Source organism: Carettochelys insculpta, chromosome 30 (assembly GCF_033958435.1).
Source record: "Carettochelys insculpta isolate YL-2023 chromosome 30, ASM3395843v1, whole genome shotgun sequence".
NCBI lineage: Eukaryota > Metazoa > Chordata > Testudines > Carettochelyidae > Carettochelys > Carettochelys insculpta.
The window spans coordinates 9,819,100-9,839,428 of NC_134166.1; the positions used below are offsets into that span (position 1 = coordinate 9,819,100).

At 60.2% G+C, this 20,329-nt stretch overlaps 1 protein-coding gene across 1 annotated transcript in view; it reads left to right on the forward strand.

Annotated features, from left to right (window-relative positions):
* The first annotated feature begins 4,167 nt into the window (after positions 1-4,167).
* The window catches only part of PEA15 (proliferation and apoptosis adaptor protein 15), a 34,901-nt gene continuing 18,739 nt past the window's right edge, over positions 4,168-20,329 (forward strand). Inside the window, exon 1 of the mRNA XM_074981209.1 lies at positions 4,168-4,355. The gene's annotated coding sequence lies outside the window, so the exon portion shown is untranslated. The remainder of the gene's footprint in view (positions 4,356-20,329) is intronic.

The window sequence follows — 20,329 nt, forward strand, 5'->3', positions numbered from 1 at the left end:
TGACGGACCAGGGCTGGGAGAGCAGGCGGGGGCTGTGGGTCAGGACTGAGGGGCACCAGCAAAGTAGCTGGAGGAGCCCAGGGATGGGCTACCAGGGGGTTGTGGGTTGGAGTGAAGAACACCAGCAGAGCTAGGGGGAGACACAGGCCTGGGCTAGCAGGGGAATGCGGGTCAGGGGATTGAGGGGCACCAGCAGAGCTGTAACAAGGGGCTCCCCACTGGGCACGTAGGCTGCTGAATCCCATCGCTGCCTTGCTGTTTAACCCACCATGGTCACAGCTGGCTGGAGCACTCACTGGCAGAAGCATTTCCTGAGGCACCGCCCACGTCCATTCATACTGCATTTGGCACCGGCTCCCAGGGGATACAGCAGCCCCCCTTGCTTCCCTCCCGCTGCACATGGGAGCATTGAATCCAGAGCAGGGGATGACGTTCCTGCCAGTGGCTATCACCAACCAGCAGGGCCCGTGCCTGGCAGGTGAGCTCAGCTGAGCCTGCAGCCACATGCCACCTGCTCTCCAGGCAGCAGCAGCAGCAGCATCTGCTGCAAAGGCAGAGGCTCGCCTGGGTCAGTCCTGCCGGGCAGGGATCCAGACCCCCATGATCCCTGGGGGAGTGTCTCCAGGCCCTAGCCGCTGTGAGCCCCAGCAGAGAGCAACCTGGGAAACACCCCCATAGCTAGGGGAAGGGGAGCGAGAGGAGAGAGTGGACAGGTGCGTGCCCTCCCCAAGCACCGCACCTCCATCATCTGCTCATTGGCTTTGCCCAGCCTCATCCAGCTCCAAAGGGCTCAAATCTGGTCTTCAGACTCCAACAGGCAGGAGCTCTGTGCTGCTGGCTGGCCTGGGGAAGGCGAGGGGCCCAGGACACTATGGTGTGGCTATAGCTCCTGCCAGCACCAGGGGCCAAGCTGGCCTGGATGGAACATCTGGATCTGAGAACTCCTCCAGCCTGTAGCTGGGCTGCCACAGTCCAATTCTCCATTCGGGTACCCCAACCAGACAAGTGTGCTGATCTTTGACTGTCCCCAGGTGGGAACAGCTTCCTGAGGGATGGTCCGATCTGTGGGACCTTCCCCTGCAGCCCTGCTCTGGCTCAGGCATAAATCATTGGAGCTGGAGTCAGGAATCCAGGTGAGAGAGGTCCCGGCCTGGGCTGTACAGGCCAGACTAGATCAGATTGGTCCTCACTGGCTGTGTCTCTGTGACAAGGAGTCCCAGCCAGCCAGCTCAGGCAAAGCTCCTTTCCCAGGGCTGTGGGACGACAGGCCCCCAAGCCTCGTGAGGCTTGAGCTGAAGAAGGCCAGGGCTGTGGGGAGAGCTGGAGGGAGAATGGCTGAGTGTGAGGGGGAAGCATGAGACAGTCAGGTACACAGGGACAGTTCAAAGCAGCGGGCCCATCCCCCGTGGCCATTTCTCCCCTCCTGTGGTGTCAGTCCAGAGCATGGCAATGCCCCCTCTCGCCCCTGCCCTGGAGGTGCTGCAGTGGCAGCTTGGGGACCTGAGCACAGCCGCAGAGGCAAGGAGGCCTGAGAGGCTTGAGCCCGAACTTTGCTGTGCTGCAGGGACCAAAGCAGGAGGCTCACGGGAGACCCAGTCCTTCAATGAGAGCTAACCGCCGCGCCCCAGTGTGGCACTAGAGGGTGCTGTGCTGCAGGGCTTAGGGTTGGGGCTCAAGAGGGGGCAGCCTCCCCCGAGTCAGTGCTGATCCATAGCCCCACAACCCAGCTTCCCACCCCGCTGTCACAAACATCAAGGTTTTAGGCCACATTCCAGCTGGGCCACTGGGTAATTACATCCCACCCGAGTAAATTCTCTCAGGTGTTTACACTGGACACCAGACTCTTCTCTGCTTCTCCTCCTGACCTGTCATATTGTTCTGTGCTGTTGAGCAGCTGCCACGCCCCACCCCAGAGGTGGCTGCAAATCAGTGCTGGGCAAATGAGCCTGGTGCAGAGTCATTGTGTGTCTGTTAAGCTGATTCACCACTGGGTGGCATGACCAACTTTACCCACTTCCCAGCAGGGCTCTCGCAGTGTTTGTAAAACGTTCTGTGGCCCTGGGCTGGAAGCACAGCCCCCAGGGCAGGGACGGGTGACACTGGCTGTGTTGATGGCTGCAGTGGGGCAGTAGGCAATGGCCGAGGAGGCCCTGCTGCATTCTCATTAGTGGCGTGAAAATTCTGGGAGTAGAGATTAGGTGTTTGTGCAACACCCCTGTGGAATAATGCATGGAATAACACTGAGTGCAGATGGCAGGGGGCCCAGGGCACAGGCAACACCCTGCAGCAGGCTGCATGGAGCACCCAGCAAGACCAGCTCAGCCATAGGATCCACCCAAGGGCGACAGCCCACACAGGCATCTTCTGCCCCGGGACCAGATAGGAGAGAGAGAGACGCTTCCCTTGGTCTTTGCATTCAGCTCAGGCTCTCACTGACGTATTAATGCCCCTGGCTGAGTTGAACCTCTCCATGGCTTTGCTCCAGCCGCTTGCCCCCTGTCCTAACCCTTTCACCCATCTCCATGCGGCCTCCCCACAGCGTCTCCTGCTGGGAGAAGTTGGGACTGGAGTCAGTGGGTGCTCCCTCCACAGCCAGCCCTCCTGCCCAGCTTCCTACCTGCTGGGCTAGGCTGGCAGTAGAGTAACTGGGAGCCCTCCCGCCCTGCTTGCCCTGCAGCGCACCCCTTGCTGGGAGAGGCCAGGGCTGGAGCTGCTGAGAAGGCTGCATAGCGAGCGCCTCCTACACTAATCCCAAAGGCAGCGGTGGCAGCCTTCCAAACAGCTGTAGCTCTCGGTTCACATCATCGAGGAACTGCAGCTGGCGGTCCTACAGGAACTGATTCTGGCCTCTCCTGGCCGGAGCAGGCAGCTGATCCCTGCGCTGCAGAGCAGAAGCAAGAGCTGCCAGGCCGTTATCTTCCCCCTGGTGCCCCCAAACACAGCCAGACACCAGGGCCCCACCATCAGGCCTTAGCCCGGAGCAATGCCCAGGACAGGGCCCAGGGCCCAGCCGCTCATCAGAAAGGCAAGTCCACAGGGGCTGAAGTTGCTCACTCAAAAACGCTGATGTCCCTCTCTCTTGCCTGTATGCCACCCAACTCCTCCGGGGGAAGTGAAAGTGCCCAGTTCCTCATCTCCAGCTCATTCCCACCCTGCTCCGATCACGCTGGGCTTTGGGGCCTCTCTCCACAGGCCACCGGAGCAGGGCTAGGGGAATGCGAGATGGGCTGTCCCTGCCGGGACATGGGAGTGGTTCCTGCAATCACAATGGGACTGTGGGGGTTGGAGAGGAGCAGGGTTGGGGTGCTGTGTGTGTGCGGGGGGTGGAGGGGAGCCAGCTCAGAGATGCAGTGGGAGGAAGGAGCCAGACTGGGGACTGCCTGGTTGCAGAGCCTGTGTCCATCCTGAGATTCTTCTGTTTCACTCCCCAGCTCCCTGGCTCAGGGCAGCGCAGCAGCTCAAAAAGTGACTCTGCAGTAACAAACCAGGGAGTGGGCCTCTCACTGCAGGGTGACCCTACCATAACGAACTGGCCAGTGCACCTCTCATTGCTGGCTGACTCTGCAATAATGCACTGGCCAGGGCGCCTGTCACTGCGGGGTGTCCCTACGAGAACAAGCCCAGGGTAACTAAGTGAAAGGGGGCTGGTGACCAGCCCGTGGTGGGGACGCCTGTCCAGACACTGGCAGGTTCTGCTTCCCGGGGATGGGAGCCGGCTCGACCCTTTGGGGTCAGAGGTTCTGTGCCACCGAACCTGGGCCCTGCAGGGGAGCCCGGCGCTGCCGCTCCCGGCCCTGCCCTTTGCTGGCAAGAAGGCCAAAGGGCCAAGTCCCGGGTGAGGATCGGGGCCAACTCCGGAGCTCCGCTCGGCTCCCGGGCCACGTGGGACGCTCCTCCCCGCCCCGCCCCCACCTGACCCCAGCCCCGGGGGTCGCAGCTGCCATTGGCCTCTCGGCCCCGGACGGGTCCGTCCCGCCCGGCGCTGGCGGCGGCCGGAGCCCGGCGCGGGGGCGGGAGGGGGGCGGGGCTCCCGAAGGCCGGGCCCGGCCACGCCCCACGGCGGGCCGCCAGGCCCCGAACGCGCGGTGCGGGCGCAGGGGGCGGTGCCGGGGGCGGCGCGTGGCCGGGGCGCGGGCGGGGAAGGGTTAAACCCCGCTGGCGAGTCCCAGCCCGGGCGGCGGACGGGGGGACGTGCACAAAGGCGCCTTCTGCCTCGCGCGCTCGCCGGCGCTGACATCAGCGGGCGCCCGCTGCCTCCGGGAGGCGAGTCCGGAGCGCGCCAGGCGCGGCGGGACCGACCCAGCCCCAGCCCCAGCGCCAGCGCCAGCGGCCGCAGCCCAGCCCAGCCCGAGCCGGTGAGTTGCTGCCGCTGCCGGGGGGTGGGCGCGCGGGCTGGTCCCCAAGTCCGGGCTGGTCCTGGGAGCTTTGCCCCTCGCCCGCCGCCTCCTAGCAGCCCTGCGCCCCGGGCGGGGGGGGAACCGGGGGTCCAAGCGGAGCGGGGGGTCCGAGCGCTGCGCCCCGGGCGGGCTGGGGGAGCCCGCGGCTGAGTCACTGCTCGGTCACCGCGTCCCAGCGCGGCCCATGGCAGAGCCGCTCCCAGCGCCCGCTCCCGGCCGGCCGCCGCCGCCTCCCCGCGGAGCTCAGACTCGCCGAGCGTCCGGCCGCTGGCGGCTGGCGGGGACCCACCCCGCGCCGGGGAGATGAACCGGGAGGCGCCCGGAGGAGCCAGCGCCCCGCCACCTCCAGCTGCCGCCAGCCACCGCTCCCCCCACGTGCTGCTCCCGGCGGAACGCGGGCAGGGGCGATTTCGGGCTCGGGCCCCCCTCCCTATCCAGCCCCCTCCCCCCCGCGCCCAGGAGCCCTGCCCTAGAGGCAACAGGCTCCTCATTCCCCTTGTGCCGAGATGGGGCAGCCCCCTGGCCTGGGGCGTTGGGCGTTAGTTCCCCTAATCTCCAACCCCTTGTGCTCGGTGCTGTACAAACTTGGCCCCTTTCCCAGAGCTCAGGGCTTCTGCCCCGGGGACCAGGCCAGTCTCCCCTTCCCCACATCCCTTAGCAGCTGCAAATCCGCCACGGCTGGGACACCAAGCATATGGGCTGGGGCTGGTTCCCTTTCTGTCCCCCCAGCGCTCAGCTTCCATTTCTGGGGCTGACCCTGCCCAGGGCCAGCCCTGGCTGGGGAGGGTGGGGGTGGGGTTGCAGGGCAGCCCAGAGGGGAAGTGGTGAAATCCAGAGGCATGCGATGGCCACGCTGGGAGCTGGTCACTCCATGACTCGCCAGCGTGATTCAGTGCGGGAAGCGGCTGGGCTGCGTGGCAGCAGAGGTATGGTGGCCGGGGAACCCCAGGGAGTGTGGAAAGGGCCAGAGCCCTGGGCTCAGCCCCTGCCTCTGCCCAACTCCTTTCATCTACCCTGAGGGGCACCATCTCGCCTGGATTTGCCTCCCTTGGGAGCTGGATGGGGCAGGAATCCTGGAGCCGGAGTGCCAGGCACTGCGGGACCTTGCTCTGGGCTGGGCTCTCCAGGGGCTGGCATGGCACACCTGGCAAACAGCCTGGTTAGTCACGCCGCCCCCCCCCCCAACCCTCTGCAAGCTGGGGAGAGTGGCCCTGACACCAGGGCAGAGCCTGCGGGGATCGGCTGGTGAGAAGGGCTCATGCAGTACCAGGTGACAGCAGTGGGAGAGACCACACAGCAGAGGTCCCCGGGCTGGTGCTGGAGGGGTGAGGCAGGGAGCTCTGCGCTGGCCACAGCACAGGGGCGTGGCTGCTGTGCCAACTTCCCCGGCTGGTCTCTCTCCCCCTAAATGCTGTTTACGAGGAGTGCGGCAGGCACCCGGGGGCAGTGTTCCCAACCGGGCTGGGTCTCTGGTCACTGACGCTAACGGCGCAGGGGTGGGAGGCATGGTCAGTAAGAGGCTGCGGGCTCTTGGGGTTAGATGGAGTTGGGAGTCAGGACTCCTGGGTTCTATCTCCAGCCCTGGAGAGGAGTCAGGTCTAGATGCTGGGGCCCAGGGCGGAGCCAAGACACCTGGGTTCTGTCCTGCCCTTTGCTGCTAACTGTGTGTGTCCTTGGGCATGTTGTGTCCTGTGTGCCTCAGTTTACCTTTCCGTCACATTGGGCTGATGATACTGTGCTGGCCTTGGGGGAAAGAACATTTCTAGAGTGTTGCTGCCCATGGATGGAAGGTCCTGGAGGGCTGTTATTTTCCATCCTCTTGGGACGCCTCTGCTTGCTGCGAATCTGCCGGCTCTGTGCTGGAGCTGGCTGCCCGTGAGTGGCCAAGCCTCCCAAAATGGAAATGTCTCTGGTCCTGGGGGGGAGAATTTGTGGTTTTGGGGAAAGATTTAGGGACTGATCCTCATTTGCTCCAAGGCCTCCACAGACCCCTCTGGCTGGACCTGAAATTGACAAACCCCTGTCCTGCAGATATCTGGCTGTATAGATGGGGTCCCCCCGCCCCACACACGCACGCACGCAGCAGACACTCAGAAAGCAGCACAGTGAGAATGAGACTCTAGTTCTTGGCTTAGATGGGCTCGTCCGCCCAGTTCACAGGGCCCCAGCCCAGCACCCTTCCCCCAGGACTTCCTCCTCTAATCCTCTGGCTCTTGGGCTGGCTGCAGAGGGGGCCTGCCAAAGAGAGGTGCTGCCACTCCAATCAGAAGTGACCCTTGCTGGAGATGCAGGTTTTCAGGAAGCACTGCCTGAAAATCCAACCTCTGTAAGGCACCCTGGGGGCTCAGAAAGCCACGGGCCTGAGTGTGCTCACCCTGGGCAACAGAACTCCCGGGACCCCTGTGTCCAGCATCCTTCAGCCCCTCCCCCACCTCCCAGTCCTGGACTGGTGGATACTGGCCGCACCCTCCCTAGGGCCCAGCTGGGAGGGGAAGGGAGTGCTGGTGGGGTTGAAAGGAAGGAGAGCTCAGTCAAGCTTCAGCCGGCAGCATGCAGAGCCTGAGCTGCCCAGCCTGCTCCGTAGGCTCTAACAAGAGAGGAGCTGGCAGATTAACTCCCGCACCGGGATCCAGGTTGGTTGTCTCTGAGCCGGGCCCTGGGGCAGTGCCCCCGAGATCCCCCAGAGCAGCTGCCCGGCCCTGCGCAGAGACTGACCCCAGCTCCGTGTCCCAGCCTGGAGCAGCTGTCGCGGGTTGTGGAAGAGAGGCGAAGGAGAGATTCCCCGCTGTCAGGCCCAGGGGAAGAGCTGGGAGAAGGCCCAGGCTGGATGTGTGAGTATGATGCGGGCGTTGGCCGACCTGCACCATGTGACGGGCAGCAGAAAGTTGCCCTGCAATAATCTCCTCCCTTTGCTGGTATCCCAGGCCTTTGGTGGTTAAACCGTCGCATAACCTCTCAGCCCTGCTGCATGCCTTATCTGGGCATGCAGCTGCTGCTTCCCAGTGTGATCCCTGGCTCTCTCCCACCTGGGCCCTGGCATGCCCAGTCGTTTGCATCCCCCCCAGCAGTGACCGTGGCCGGGTGGGCAGATGCTCATGCAGGCTCTCCCAATAGCTGTTTTGGCTTCTCTGAGCTGAGCTGCTTTAAGCTCTAAGCCCCGAGGTCCAGCCCCTCCCTGGGCTACGAGTCACTCCCGTGGAAGCCTGACTTCTGGAAGTCGGCCCCTTTCTCCCTCCCGTGCCCACAGCCTGTGTTCGCCTCAGAAAACGCTGCGGGCCAGCCCGAGTTCTGACAGTGTGCGTGACGCAACAGAGATCTCCTGAGGGTCTGCCAGACAGACAAGCATGGGAGGGGAGCCTGAGGCCGACAGATGAGGAGTGGTCTATCCGAGGCAAGGCAGGCGTCGAACTCGGGTCTCCTGAGTCCCATCTCTGCCCTCACTGGTCTACCCCTGTATGTGCCAAACTTGTCGTACTCCTCCTCTGCATGGGCCGTGGCAGGACCACTGGCATTAAAGACCCAGTTTCCTGCCACTTTTGCTAAAGGGGCAGCCTGGCTAGTGGGTGGCAGTAGTAGGGGCTTATTCTCATCTGCTCCCCAGCCACTGAAGGGCAACATGGCAGCTTCAGTGCCACCAGGAGACAGGGCTGATAACTGCTGGGAGTTTCACCAGCAGTTTAATGATGGAGGAGCCAAAATGTCCCAGTGTTTGCGGTCATCCATGTCCCGGGTCCCTGCCCCTGCTGGAGTGTGGCTGGTGGGTTCCCTTCTGCCCTGGTTTGAAACTGACACCCTCCGCTCCCAGGCTGGTTGAATGCTGGTGCTAAGGACTTACCACGGGTGAGGCTGGCTGGTCGGTGTTGTGGGGGCGGGTCTGGAGCACCCAGGGGGGCTCCGTCTGGTGGCCAAGGCTGCCCAGGGCCTGCGATATTGCTTAGCCCTACCCTGCCAGCCTATCTCTGTCCATATCTCTGCTGGCAGCCCACTGATGTTAGCAACACCCAGGCAGAGCTGACAGCCCTGAGTGAGGGGGCAGGGAGCAGGCGGTCACAGGGCCCTGACCTCACAGAGTGGGGCAGGGAGAGGTCAAAGAAGGAACACGCCTGTCATCCCCAACGCCCACCTATCTACATCCTGCTGCCTCAAACCGGCCCAGCCCTGCCCCATTTCCCCCCTTCACATGTGCCCCATGGCTCATGCTACACCACCCTGTGCTGTGCCCACTGGCCCATCCCCTCTGCACCCACTGCTCTGCCCCATGCTCTGGGCAGGACCCTGGGGGTCACTGTTAAAGGGAGAGGTGGGCCTCCTAGCAGCCTCACTCCAAGGGTGACGGGGAGGCTGAGGCTGGGGAAGTGCACTGGGCCCGTGGCACTCCCCCCCTCCTTCCCCTCCCAAACTGGCCCTGATTCCAGCTACCAGACAGGCCCACCCGGCGCATCAGCACACGGGGCGCGCTCGCACTCAGCCCTGAGACACACCCGCCCCGGAGGCTCATGCTGACGGCCCACACGCTGTGGCTGCCTCTCCTGGACAGCCGCCCATTCACCATGCACGTGGGCGTGTGCCTCCCTCATGCACGCCGTGCGCACTCGCTTGTGACAGCCGCGTGCAAAAGGCACCCCACACAGCCCTCTGTTCCCAACGGCACACGTTCTGCACAATCACCCCCCCACGGTCACGCTCATTGCACGCTCGCTGCTCTCATTTCGCCCGCCACCCAATGCGAGGCCCGCTTTGCACACCTGCCGCAGTCACTGTGTGCCCGCTCCCCACCCACCCACACGCTGATTACACAGACAAGCTCCCCCACCCCCGCGCCCTGCGGAAAAGGAGCTTTTACGCTCTTTCTGAGTTGCTGTGAGCTTGATCCTCTCCTCCTCACCCGTCTGATGCTGGGCTGGGCTCCCTGCACCCTCTCTGTGCCCTGAACCCGGCTTCAGTGGTGCAGCTCCCTCCCGGGGCTGTAAATGGCCTGTTGGCTCCTCTGCTCTGCCAGGCCCTGAAACAGCCGGTGGGGACTGGGGTGGGATGAATCCTAGTGAAACTGACGCCCAACCGCAAGTGCAAAGTAGGCAGCCTGGCTCCTTAGGGCGGGCAGAGGGGCACCCCAGGGGGGCCCTGCCAGCCTGGAGCAGGGCAAGCAAAACCTCGTTTATGAGCATCTGGGCAAGTCTGGGCAGGGCCCAAGCCACATCCCACGACTTCCAAATGGATGAGGCATCCCCCCAACCCCACCCCCTTGGCCTTGGGACGCAGGTGGTCGCTGGCGAAGCTGCTAAACTCCAGCGAGGGTGGGTGACAGGCTAGTAGTGAGTGAGAGCCCCAAGATCTGCCTGTGTCCTTCAGCCTGAGTAACGAATCCCCTCCCCCAGCCCTGGGGAGCCATCCCAGTGTGGTGCTGAGGGTATTGTCCTTCCAGAGCCAGGTCTTGGGGGCTGGCAGAGAACAGGGATCTTGCTGCTAACCTCTCCTGTCTCAGCCGTGCGGGGTTAGAGCTGATTGATGGAGGGGGGGAGAGGCGAGATTTCCCGCCCCGGTGGTGTGAGTGACAGATCTAGTTATCCCCAGACGCCCTTCTGCATGGGGGTGATTGAGCCACGTCTGTTGTACATGTGCTAAAGCTGCGGAGTCACATGCCCTGTGTATCACTCTTTTGGGGAGGGGGTCCGGCCTCTGGGGGGACAGGACATGTCAGGGCATCAACAGCGATCAGCACCCAGGTGAAAGCGTGGGACTCCAGCCAGGCTGGGTGGAGTTTATGTGATTATAATGATGCTTCCCCCAGAACCTGTTGTCTGAGCACTTACCTGGTTGTTAAGGCCTGCGCGGCGGATGCCAGGGAGCGTGGCTATTTCTGCATCTCAGAGAGAGAAACTGAGGCACAGCACGTCTGAGTTTGCCCAAGGCAACAGAGCAAATCAGAGCTGGGAGTGGATCCCAGGTGTCCTGACTTCCATTTCCCCCCATCTGAGCCACACTGAACCCCACTGCTGTCTGTGCGTAGCCCTAATGACACTCCCAGGGTCCCTGCAGGCAGCTCATCTGGTGAATGCCTCAGTACTGGCCCCGTGGGTATTGCAGCTCTGCTTGGGCCACGGCTCATTCTAAGCCTGCCAGGCAGCACTCTCTTCCCTAGCAGGGCTGGAAAGAAGGCCCCTCCGTGCCCAGCCTCACCACATAGTCTAAAGGAGGTTTTCCCAGCAGCTGTGACTAGTAGTAGGGCTTTTATCTTCCTTGCAAGGTCGTCCACTGGCAGAGATGGGGAGAGGGAGACCCACTGTCTGACAGGTCCAGTCCAACCACCACTTGGCTCCTCTAGCAACAAGAAGCCATGCACGACAGCCAGCCTGCATGAGGTTAAACCCTGCAGCAGCCGCACTCCCGGCTCAGCACAAGAGGACCATAGATGTGGGTTGGGCACAGTACTGGGCTAACACATCCACTCAGCCAGGGGCACCAGGGCCTGGTCAGCTCCCTCCAGGTCAGGTACGTGTGAGGCCTGGCCATGAGACCTCCTCAGGGGTAAGGCCAGTAATGGGGCAGCCCCCAGATGTACCATCGGGGGCAGCATCCGCTCAAAGCATCCCCTACTGCTGCACCCCGGCACTGCCATGCTGCAGCCTGGGTCCCATCTGTCCTGTCTCCAGCAGCAAATGGCACCAGCTGCTTTTCAGAGGAAGGAACACAAGGCGCTGCAATGACGGGATAACCTGCCATAGTTCCCTCCTGACCCCTGCCCTGAAGCATGACACTATTGGTTACGTGCACAGCAAAATAATCCACTCTAAAGAGAGTTGACTGATCACTTCAGGTATTTTCCCTTCCACCTTGTCACTCTGCTAGGAAATCTGCTCTGAGGGCTCTTTTAGTATCCACATGAGAGACTGCAAGTCCTGTCCTAGGTTTTCCTCGGTGGAGGGCAAGAAGGGTGGGGAAGGCTTAGGGAGATGGTGTTTGGCTGCAGGTGCCAATCAGCTGGGTCATCATGCCAGCTGGGTGAAGTGTTTTCTTCTTTGCTTGCTTTGCCACCCCCCCCCCACCACACACACACACACACACTCAGAATTCTGAAAAGTCAGGGGATGAAGCAGGGGAAGTTGTCTCGGGATGGACGGGAAATGCACCTTTGCAAAATGATTAGTGAAACAAGGAGTCAGAAAATACCCTGGCCACATCAGCGCAACCAAAACATTTTTGCTTTGACAGAACCCAACATGGTGTCGTTCCATGGGGAGCCTTGGTAGAGGGGTTTGCAGTTTTCTAAACAAAACGGAAGGACATTCTGATACAGTCGTTTTTAAATTGGGGGAGAAAGAAAATGGATCTCCCCTTTGTCTCCCTCCCCCACCTCAAATTTGTTTTGTTGTGAAGCAAAGGACTCCAGTGAAAGGGATGTGTAAATGGCAAAACATTTGTTTGGTGGAATTGTCATTTAACTCCCTCACCGCTGTGTCCGCCCCGGCCCCCCACCGTCCCCCCATACACACACAAGGTTTTGGTCGAAAATTCTCCCTTTTCTATGGGTTGCTGAGAAAGGAGCAAAGAGGTCCCAGAAGAGGGGGATTTACCAGCCCAGTGAGCGCATGTTTTAATGGTGGTGAAACAAGCTGGGAAACCCCTTCCTGCTTTGTGTAGTTCCCTCTTTGGTTTTAAAGCTTTTCTTGTGACCAGGGGAAGTGGGATCTGGGGCTTAAAACAAGGGGGAGGGGAGGGAACAGAAACATCTAGGGTCTGTTTCCAACTCTGGGAGTGAGGGATGGTCTCATCTTTCAATCAAAGGAGCCTTCAGGATGGGTAGTGGCTTGAGCAGGTGGCTGGCAGTAAGAACTGGTTTCTATTCCTAATTCTGCTCTAGGCTTTCAGCAAACCCTGGGGTGAGTCACGCTCTGACTCAGTTTCCTTACCGGCTTGACATGTGGTTGACGTTGGAGGCTTTGGCAGGCTCCCTTCAGGAATGTTTGGGAAGTCCTTGGCGAGAAGTGGCTGCATCAGTGGAATGCCCTGGGCTGAGCTGGGCTAGTGTGTCCGTGCACCCCCAGTGCCCTCTACTGGATGAATTAGAGCTTCTCCTCTGTGTGTCATAGGCCCTATAGTGCTAACAGCTGGTGGTGATTCCCCAGCAGTAGGCTATAGTTTTGAAGCAGGAGAATCTGAATTTCCCCAGCAGGCAGCATGGTGACAATCTGAGCTGCTCCTTTAGCCTGCTGAGTGCAGCTGTCCTAGAAACAGTTAACACGTCAGGCCCGTCTCTGAAAGGACTCTCTCTCCGGGTGTCAGTGCTGGGCTTGCAGTACAGGGCTGCCAGTCACTCCACATTGTCCCGGGGATTTGGGTGCCTGGGATTGCCGAATAAAAGGCTCATTGTTTGGGGCGCGTACCAACCCCTCCCTCCCCTGCTCCTCTTTTGTTTGTGTCCCTGAGCTTTTCTGTATCACTCCAGCAGCCGACCGGACATTCCATTCTCGTTTGGGCAGGCGAGGGGGGAGGCGCCTTGCTGGAAGTTTTGCATTGACTGGCTAAGTTAGATCCAAGGTGTTTGTGGGTGGGGAGGGGCGTGTGCATTGGGGGAGACCAACAGATCCAGGGGTGTGAAAAGAGCAGGAGGAAGGGAGACTGCTTCTTGGAGCACAGGACGATGGAGCGAGACCTGATGAAGGAGGAGAGAAGAAAAAGATGGGGAGGATGAAGGACAGAGAGTGAATCGGCCCTGTTGTCTTGTTCAGTATGATATTATTTCCAGCTGTCTGGCGGAAACTGGAACCTGCCAATGCTCTCAGCAGACACAGGGGATCTCAGTCTGGGGTCAGGTTCAACATTCCACATCTGCTCTAGTGGGAATTCAACTAAGCCAGATCCCCCCCGCCCAGCCATCCAGACTGAAACCCAGCGCCCTCTCCGCCTGGCAGCCAGCGCCCTAGCTCTGCTTCTCTGGGCTTGGCGGTTGTCGCAAGGAAGCAGCTCCCCTGGGCGGCCTCTGGCCCTTTGGGGTTGGGGACTAGGTAGGCAGAGGTCAGGGGAAGCAGCATGGAAGGAACAAGGGTGCATGCAGTAACAGGCGCTCCCCAGGCTGCTGCCCATCCAGCACCATCCACTGCCTGGGAAACTGGGGAGCTGTTGCTTTACAAAGCTCCCCTTTTGTCCTGCCCTTTACCAGCTCCCCAGGGCTCTGAGTGGATGGGAAGCACATGATGCTGGTGAGCCGTGGGGGCTAGTGGGGACCAGTGCCAGGCAAGTAATGGGACTTCCATGAAGGACTCCCACAGCCACTTACTCACATTCAACTCCCCTTTGTGCTGCTTCAGCTGGTGGATGAGGATGACCCTCTGACAATCCCCTGGGCTGGCCTGAAGGATCTAAACCCACCCAGTTCCTGACACATGGGCTGTGGCTGGTGAGCCCTGGGTCTTGCCCGTTTTCCGCTTGTTGGAGTCATAGAAGCACTGTGGGGAGCAAAGCGTAGGACAGAGCAACCTTGAGGGTGCTCTAACTGGCACCAGGGACTGCACAGCCTTGGAATATGAAGAGTGTAAAGGTAGCTTAAAGGCTTCTGCCCTGGTGCATGCTGGGAGCTGAGACTCAAACCCTAGAGTCCCACTTGTCTCTCCAGGGAGCTCTCAGGGTGTTGGGGTTGGTGCCTTGTTAGCAGGAAGAGACTGACCTTCTGAAGCGAACTGAGAGACCAGGCAAGGAAATGATCCCAGGCTGGGGAGGAGGTAAGGGGCAAGTTGGCCCCACTGCACAGGGAGAGGGCATGATAAAGGTCTCCGGGCAGACAGTGGGATTCACTGAGTGCTGCAACTGGGAGTGGGAAGTGAGGGAAACCCAGTGCAATGGTGGGACAGTTTCCCAAGGGAATCTTGAGGGAGGGGAAGTTGAGGCACAGAGCAGGTCTGGGACTTGCCATGAGCAATCCAGCAGCGTGGAGGCACAGATGGAACCCAGGGCTCCAGACCAGGCATGGAGCCACACTGCTCCAGTGCAGGGCCTGGCTGGCTGAGGGCTGCATAATTCCCTCCCTTCCAAGAGTTGCTCTGGAGCTTCTTGGTTTCATGACTCTTAATGTGTCCTCGCCTGGGGGCGGGGGGATGGCACTGGAGCGATGTAGCAGGCAGTGGGCTGCAGAGCCCACCACATGTCTAGTTGGAGGCAGCGTAGAGCAGAGGTTAGGGACAGAACTCCTGGGTTCCGTGGCCACGTCCACCCAGGACTGGCTCTCTGACCTCAGGAGGTGCTTCACCTCCCTCGTTCTTGGCAAAGCTGGATGGAAACTGACACTTCACAGCAACTCTTGCTGCGGTTTATCAGAATTCAATGGAAAACATTCTGCAGGTTGGGATTGAGGGGTACCAGCGGAGCCTGTACAGAGACACCCCCACTATCCCACAAGGGAGCCAGCCACATGCCGCATTTCCAGCTCCGACGCTGGAGCTGGCATCTTTTCCACATCACAAGTTTCTGTTGTTTATTAAAAATCGCTTTTGGGGCGATTGGCTGTGTAACAAGAGGTGCTTTGCCACTGGGATGGCACCTCCCCAGGGCCCGGGCACGCTTCCAGGGCTTCCTGCTGAATAAGTGGTTCAACACGCTCTTGGCTGCTTCTGGAGGCATCTTCCTCCTCAGAGAACAGCTCTGTGCAGGTGGGGAGGAAAGGAGGGGGCGAGGGAGGCAATGGGGAGTGGGACTGTCATGGTTCCTTCCCCACTCTAGCAAGATAAATGCAGAAGTGGGGGCCAGCAAAGGTACCTACAAAACCTTATCTACCAGCTTTTGGTATAAACTTCCCCCGCAAAATCCTAAAAACCTTAGATTCGGGGGATAAAATTCGCTGCCACCACCCAAGTAATAATAAGGAAACCAGGGAGAGACTACTTGGGAAATCTCAGCCCCAAAAGTAAAAACCAGGACACAAACATTAACCAATACCAAGTTAATAAAAAGATGCCGGAGCCAGGAGTCATGAGATCTGACACCGAGCAACCAGGTGGTCAGCCAATTGGACCTCCTGGGTACCCGTAGCAGAGAACAGCCCTGTGCTAACTCCTCTTTGGACCACAGCTGGGCTTTTAGTCTTGAGTCAAAGGGAGCCAGGGCTGGAGACCCCACTGCGATCCTCAGTCACCAGCAGTACGCGCTCTAATATTTCTCCATTCATGGAAAGAATCCATTTTTTTCTGCGTACTGCAGCATGTGTAATGTGCACCACCCATAGACACACAGGCTGCTGACCGTGGGCGCTCTGCTAATCAGCTGGGCAGCATTTGAATCTCTCCTGGGCGGCCGCCCCAGTGCTCAGCTGTGAGGGGACGCTGGTGCCAGTGTAGGGGCAGAGGCTAAGTCCAGACCTGAGCGCCAGCATCGCCAGGACTTTGAGGATCTCGCTGGCCCGGATATTGTGGACTTAGGTGCACAGTTGGACAGGAAACCTGTAGCACAGCCAGCTGCATTAGCCCGTTGCCTGAGCTAGGCTCTCACCTCACCCCCGTGCCTCGTAGCCAGACGGAGAGTTCTCTAGCTCGCACAGCCCCTGCACGAGCTGCTGCTGCATCACATCCCCGTGAAACCTCACGGCAGCCAGCCAAACATCAGCAAGTGAATCCACTGAGGCTAACTCGGTCCTTCCCTTGGCCGCAATCGACAGGCCGTGGTTTGGCCCCACCGATGCTCCTCTGCAGATCTGTAAACAAGCCGCCAGAGGAAGAGCTCTTCCGCGTCGGAGATTTAAAAAAATCCTTTTGACTCACTCCCGGTCTGAAACGGAACTGGCTGCAAAGCAGACGAGCTGGACAGGCATGTGGTGTGGTTAACTCCACACCTGCAGCACAGGCTGGATACCGACCGGGGGCACATCTCCCCATGGGACAGCACCGACTTCTCCATGCTATGGGTGTCGTGCCAACCAGCTCCAAGCTCAGCAGCCTGCAGGGGCCTAAGGACCCTGCCTGCCACCTGGGCTGGATGCTTGCCCAGAAACGACACTTTGTGGAAAGTTCCTGCATCACACAGACCCTGTGGGCCGCCTGGGGAAAGCCAGACTGCATGCCCCTAAACAGCTACATAGCTGAATATTTGCAGCTCTCTTGGAGCACCTCGAATGCCTGGTGCCATTGCTACCTCCAGAGCATCGGCAGCTGGAGGATGAGTAACAAGGAGGTCTATCATGGACTGGACTAGTAACCAGACAAATAACCACACCCAGGAGTCCCAGCTCACCTGCTGTAACCACTAGACCCCACTCCTGTCCCAGAACTGACAGACCACCTGGGAGCCCAGCTGCCTTGTGCTAATTACCTGCCTCCCGCCCTTCCTTGCACACCTGTGTGCGCTGCGCTGGATGGCAAGAGGCGGCACAAGGGAGAGAGAGGGACAAAGACAGGAAGATGAGGAGGGAGGGAGGGAGGAAGGAAGCTAGCGAGAGAGGAAGGGCTCTGCTTGGTTTGTTTCCCCTGGTTACAAAGCAACTTCCTGCATCCTCATTCCTGTGTTACATCCTGTTAAAGCAACGCACCCCCCACCCCCAGCTGCCACCCCACCCCTGTGACAGCCACTGTATTTAGGGCAGCACCAGCATTCAGGAAGGTAACAAGCCCGGAGACTATTTCTGCCTAAAAGGGGTCAGCTGGGCACAGAGCTATTCCCATCAGGGCGGGAGGGAGCTAAGCAGATTGTCCAGGGGAGATGAAGAGGGGTGGGGGTAGGGGATGAAGCTGAGATTCCCACTGCCTCCAAGCATGGGGACACTGGTGGGGGTGTCCCTATCCATCCTGGGGGCGCGGGGCGCTCTTCCTGTTCGGGCTGGGCCAAGATAAGCGTGAGGTCTGGAACGTCCTCCGCTCAGAGAAGCTAATAGAGACGAGAGCCTGTGACTTCTGCCCAGCATCTGGCTTGGCGCAGGCTGACGTTATGATTAAAAAAGCTCCAGCAGGGATAGAAACTGAATGTGGCCCAGACTGCAGGGTTTAAAAGCTGGTCTGCCAATGGCATTGTCACTGGGGAATGGGCGTTGCCAGGGCGTTTCCAGCAGGTCCTGCAGGGATCGGACCTCAGTCCCTCCTGTTTCACAGTGGTATCGAGGACCTGGATGAAAATTTTGGCAGTGGTTGGAGGTTTGCAAGTGAGGCGAAGATTGTGGGAGGGGTAAATGAGGGGGGCAAGTCCCTGACACTGCGCCATCTGGTCATGGGTGCAGTATTTGTATGAACGGGGCACAAGGTAACTGCAGGCAGCCGGGAGCAAAGAACGCGGCCATACTTCCAGAGCGGGGGGCTGTGCCCTGGGGAGCAAGGACTCTGCAAAAGGGGTGGGGGTCACGGTGGATGCTCAGCTGAACGTGCGCTGCCATTGGCCAAAAGAGCTCACGAGACCCTGCACTGGACAAACGGGGGAAGAACGAGTCAGAGCCGAGAGGTTCTGTCGCCTCCATGTCTGGCACCGCTGGGAGGGCGGCTGCAGCCCTGGGGCTGGGGCTGTGTTCGCCATCCAAGAAGGATGGTGATAAATTGGAGGGCTCAGAGAAGAGCCACGGGAAGGATTCAAGGCTTAGAAAACCAGCCCAGCAGTGAGACACTCCAGGAGCTCTGTCTGTTTAGCTGAATGCAGAGCAGGTGAAGGGAGTGGGTGGTGGATATCATAGGTCAGGCAGATTTTACCTTCCCAACCCTCCTCACCTGCTGCCACCCATGCTCCACCAGAGAGGCCTCCAGGCTCCCACCCCCAGGCTGTTCTTACAGTGGCAGAGTCTGGGGACCGTGACATGCCACCTGTCCTCCCAGCACTGGGACTGGTGGCTTGGTTGGGGGATGGGGGCCAGGGGAGGCTGCAGCCACGCCACCCACCTGCTCCCCGCAACTCTGGGGTGCGCTATCCCAGGCTGGCAGCCAGCAGCCCCATGGTGTGTGTTCGAGGGTGGGGGAGCTGGGCAGAGGCTAGTGGCCCTGGAGTGTGGGGCTGGACCTCAGGCAGAAAGGGAGGGGCTGAGGCTGCTTGCCTCCCAAGCTGCGGTATCACCCCCTGCCCACGGCAAAGGGGCGACTTGCTCCCAGCCTCTAAACAGCTCCCCAGGGAACACAGGTATCAACAGGCTCTGCAATTGAAAGTGTAATGGGATCGAAGTGGCTGTAGGCTGTAGGGGGACAAATGGAGGCAGAAGGTGTAGCTTTTAAACAGGGGGTGTAATTGCCCAGGGGCTGCGAGGGATTCAGCTTCACCAGTGATCTGGAAAGCCGCAGGGAATGTTTTTCTAACAGCTCGGCTCTGGGGACTGGTTTGAGGCAGTTCTCCGGCCGGGGTTATGCAGGTGGTGGGAGTGAGGAGTCAGTGAGGGTGTTTGTCCCTGATTTCAGAGTGGGGTCAAAGTTCAGGGGTGGCTGGATTGGACAGCCCAGACTCAGCTCTGCCAGAAAAGTCCCTGCTGTCCAGGGCTTGTCCAGGGAGACACAGCCGGTCGTGGCAAAACCAGGGCTCAAACCTCCAGCCCCTTGCTGCCTCCATGGCCAAGGCAGACCCAGAGCTGCCAGTGTGCATTAGCCTTGTGTTTATAGACAGCTGCGGCAGCCAGTGGGTCACATCTGCCCCAGCCACCCGCCGGCCAGCAGACTTTGTGTGGGGCTAGGGGTGACTGCAGCTGGCAGGAGATGGCCAAGGTCGAAGGCCAGCTTGTCTTGCAAACACAGGGTCACCCTTTCGTATCTTGGGTCATTAGCTCCACTCCCTTCGCCTCTGTGTTTGGAGCTGGGACAGGGGCGGTGCTAGCGTCAGCGGAGGGAAAAATCATTCCAGTGGCAGCAGGTGAGGCACTTAGGTGAAGCTGAACCCAGGGCTCCGTCGGGCTGGGCGCTGCTCAGACATCCAGGGTGAGACAGGCCCAGCCCCAGCGGAGAGGCAGGACCGGGGCAGGCCACCTCTGAGGCATCGGCTGCACCCGAGCTGTGACAGAGCCGATGCCCGCAGTGGGTTGCTGCAGGAATCTCAGGTGGGATGAGCCTGCTGGCCCCTGAGGTTCCCCCTCGCCCCCTGCTGAATGCTGGTGCCAGAGCGGCAGGTAGTGCAGGAGGTGGAGAAGCAGAGTCCACTGATGGGAGGGCTGATATGCAGGAGCTGGGGTCCGAGGAGAGGAGCCTGGCTTGGCTGCAACCATTGCCTGGAAAGGCTGGAGGGTATTTCTCCCTCCCTGGCTGAGTGTGGGGTTAGCTGAAGCTCCCCCTACCCCCAGCTGTTGCTGAGCACCCTGAGCAGCCCTGCTTGCTCCAAGCCACCTCCATCTGCTGCATTCTTTCCCCTCCTGCATCCTGGGGGCGGTGGGGTGGGGGAAGGTAGAGGCCCCCCTTGCAGCCCCTTCCCCATTTGCATGGCAGCTTCCCAGGAGCAGCAGGGAGTGACTCCAGTGCTGAAAAGCTGACACCTGAGCTAAAGGAGACTCCCCAGTGACTGTCATCAGTGGAGGGGCTCTGACACACAGCCAGGCAGTTTTAATTCCATCCAATGGGGAGCGGTGATCTCGCTGTCTCTCTGATATGCACGGCTTAGACTGGTACCTGGAGGACCACCCCTGCAGACCATTGATCTTTGAGCCCCCCTGCTCTGCTAGAGCAGGGCACAGCCCCGCCCCCCTACCCCCAAGATTGTGCAGAGGCTGTGGCCCAGCCATGTACCCACCTGCCATCGGGGGACGTGGGGCAAGGGGGCATCTGGCACCACCAGGATCTCCCCAGCAAAGGGAAGGGAAAGGACCCGGCCTATGTAGTGAGGAGATGCCAGGGTTAAAAGAACACTGGGCTCACAGTTGCCATGGTGATTTCTTTGCTCCAAGAGACCAGCCCCACCCCCCGTATTTACCCCTCCCGCCTGTCTCCCCCCCCCACCCCGCCTCAGGCTGCTCAGCCCTTTTCACATTTCATCCAGGGCTGCAGACTTTAATCTGCTCTGTCAAAGCA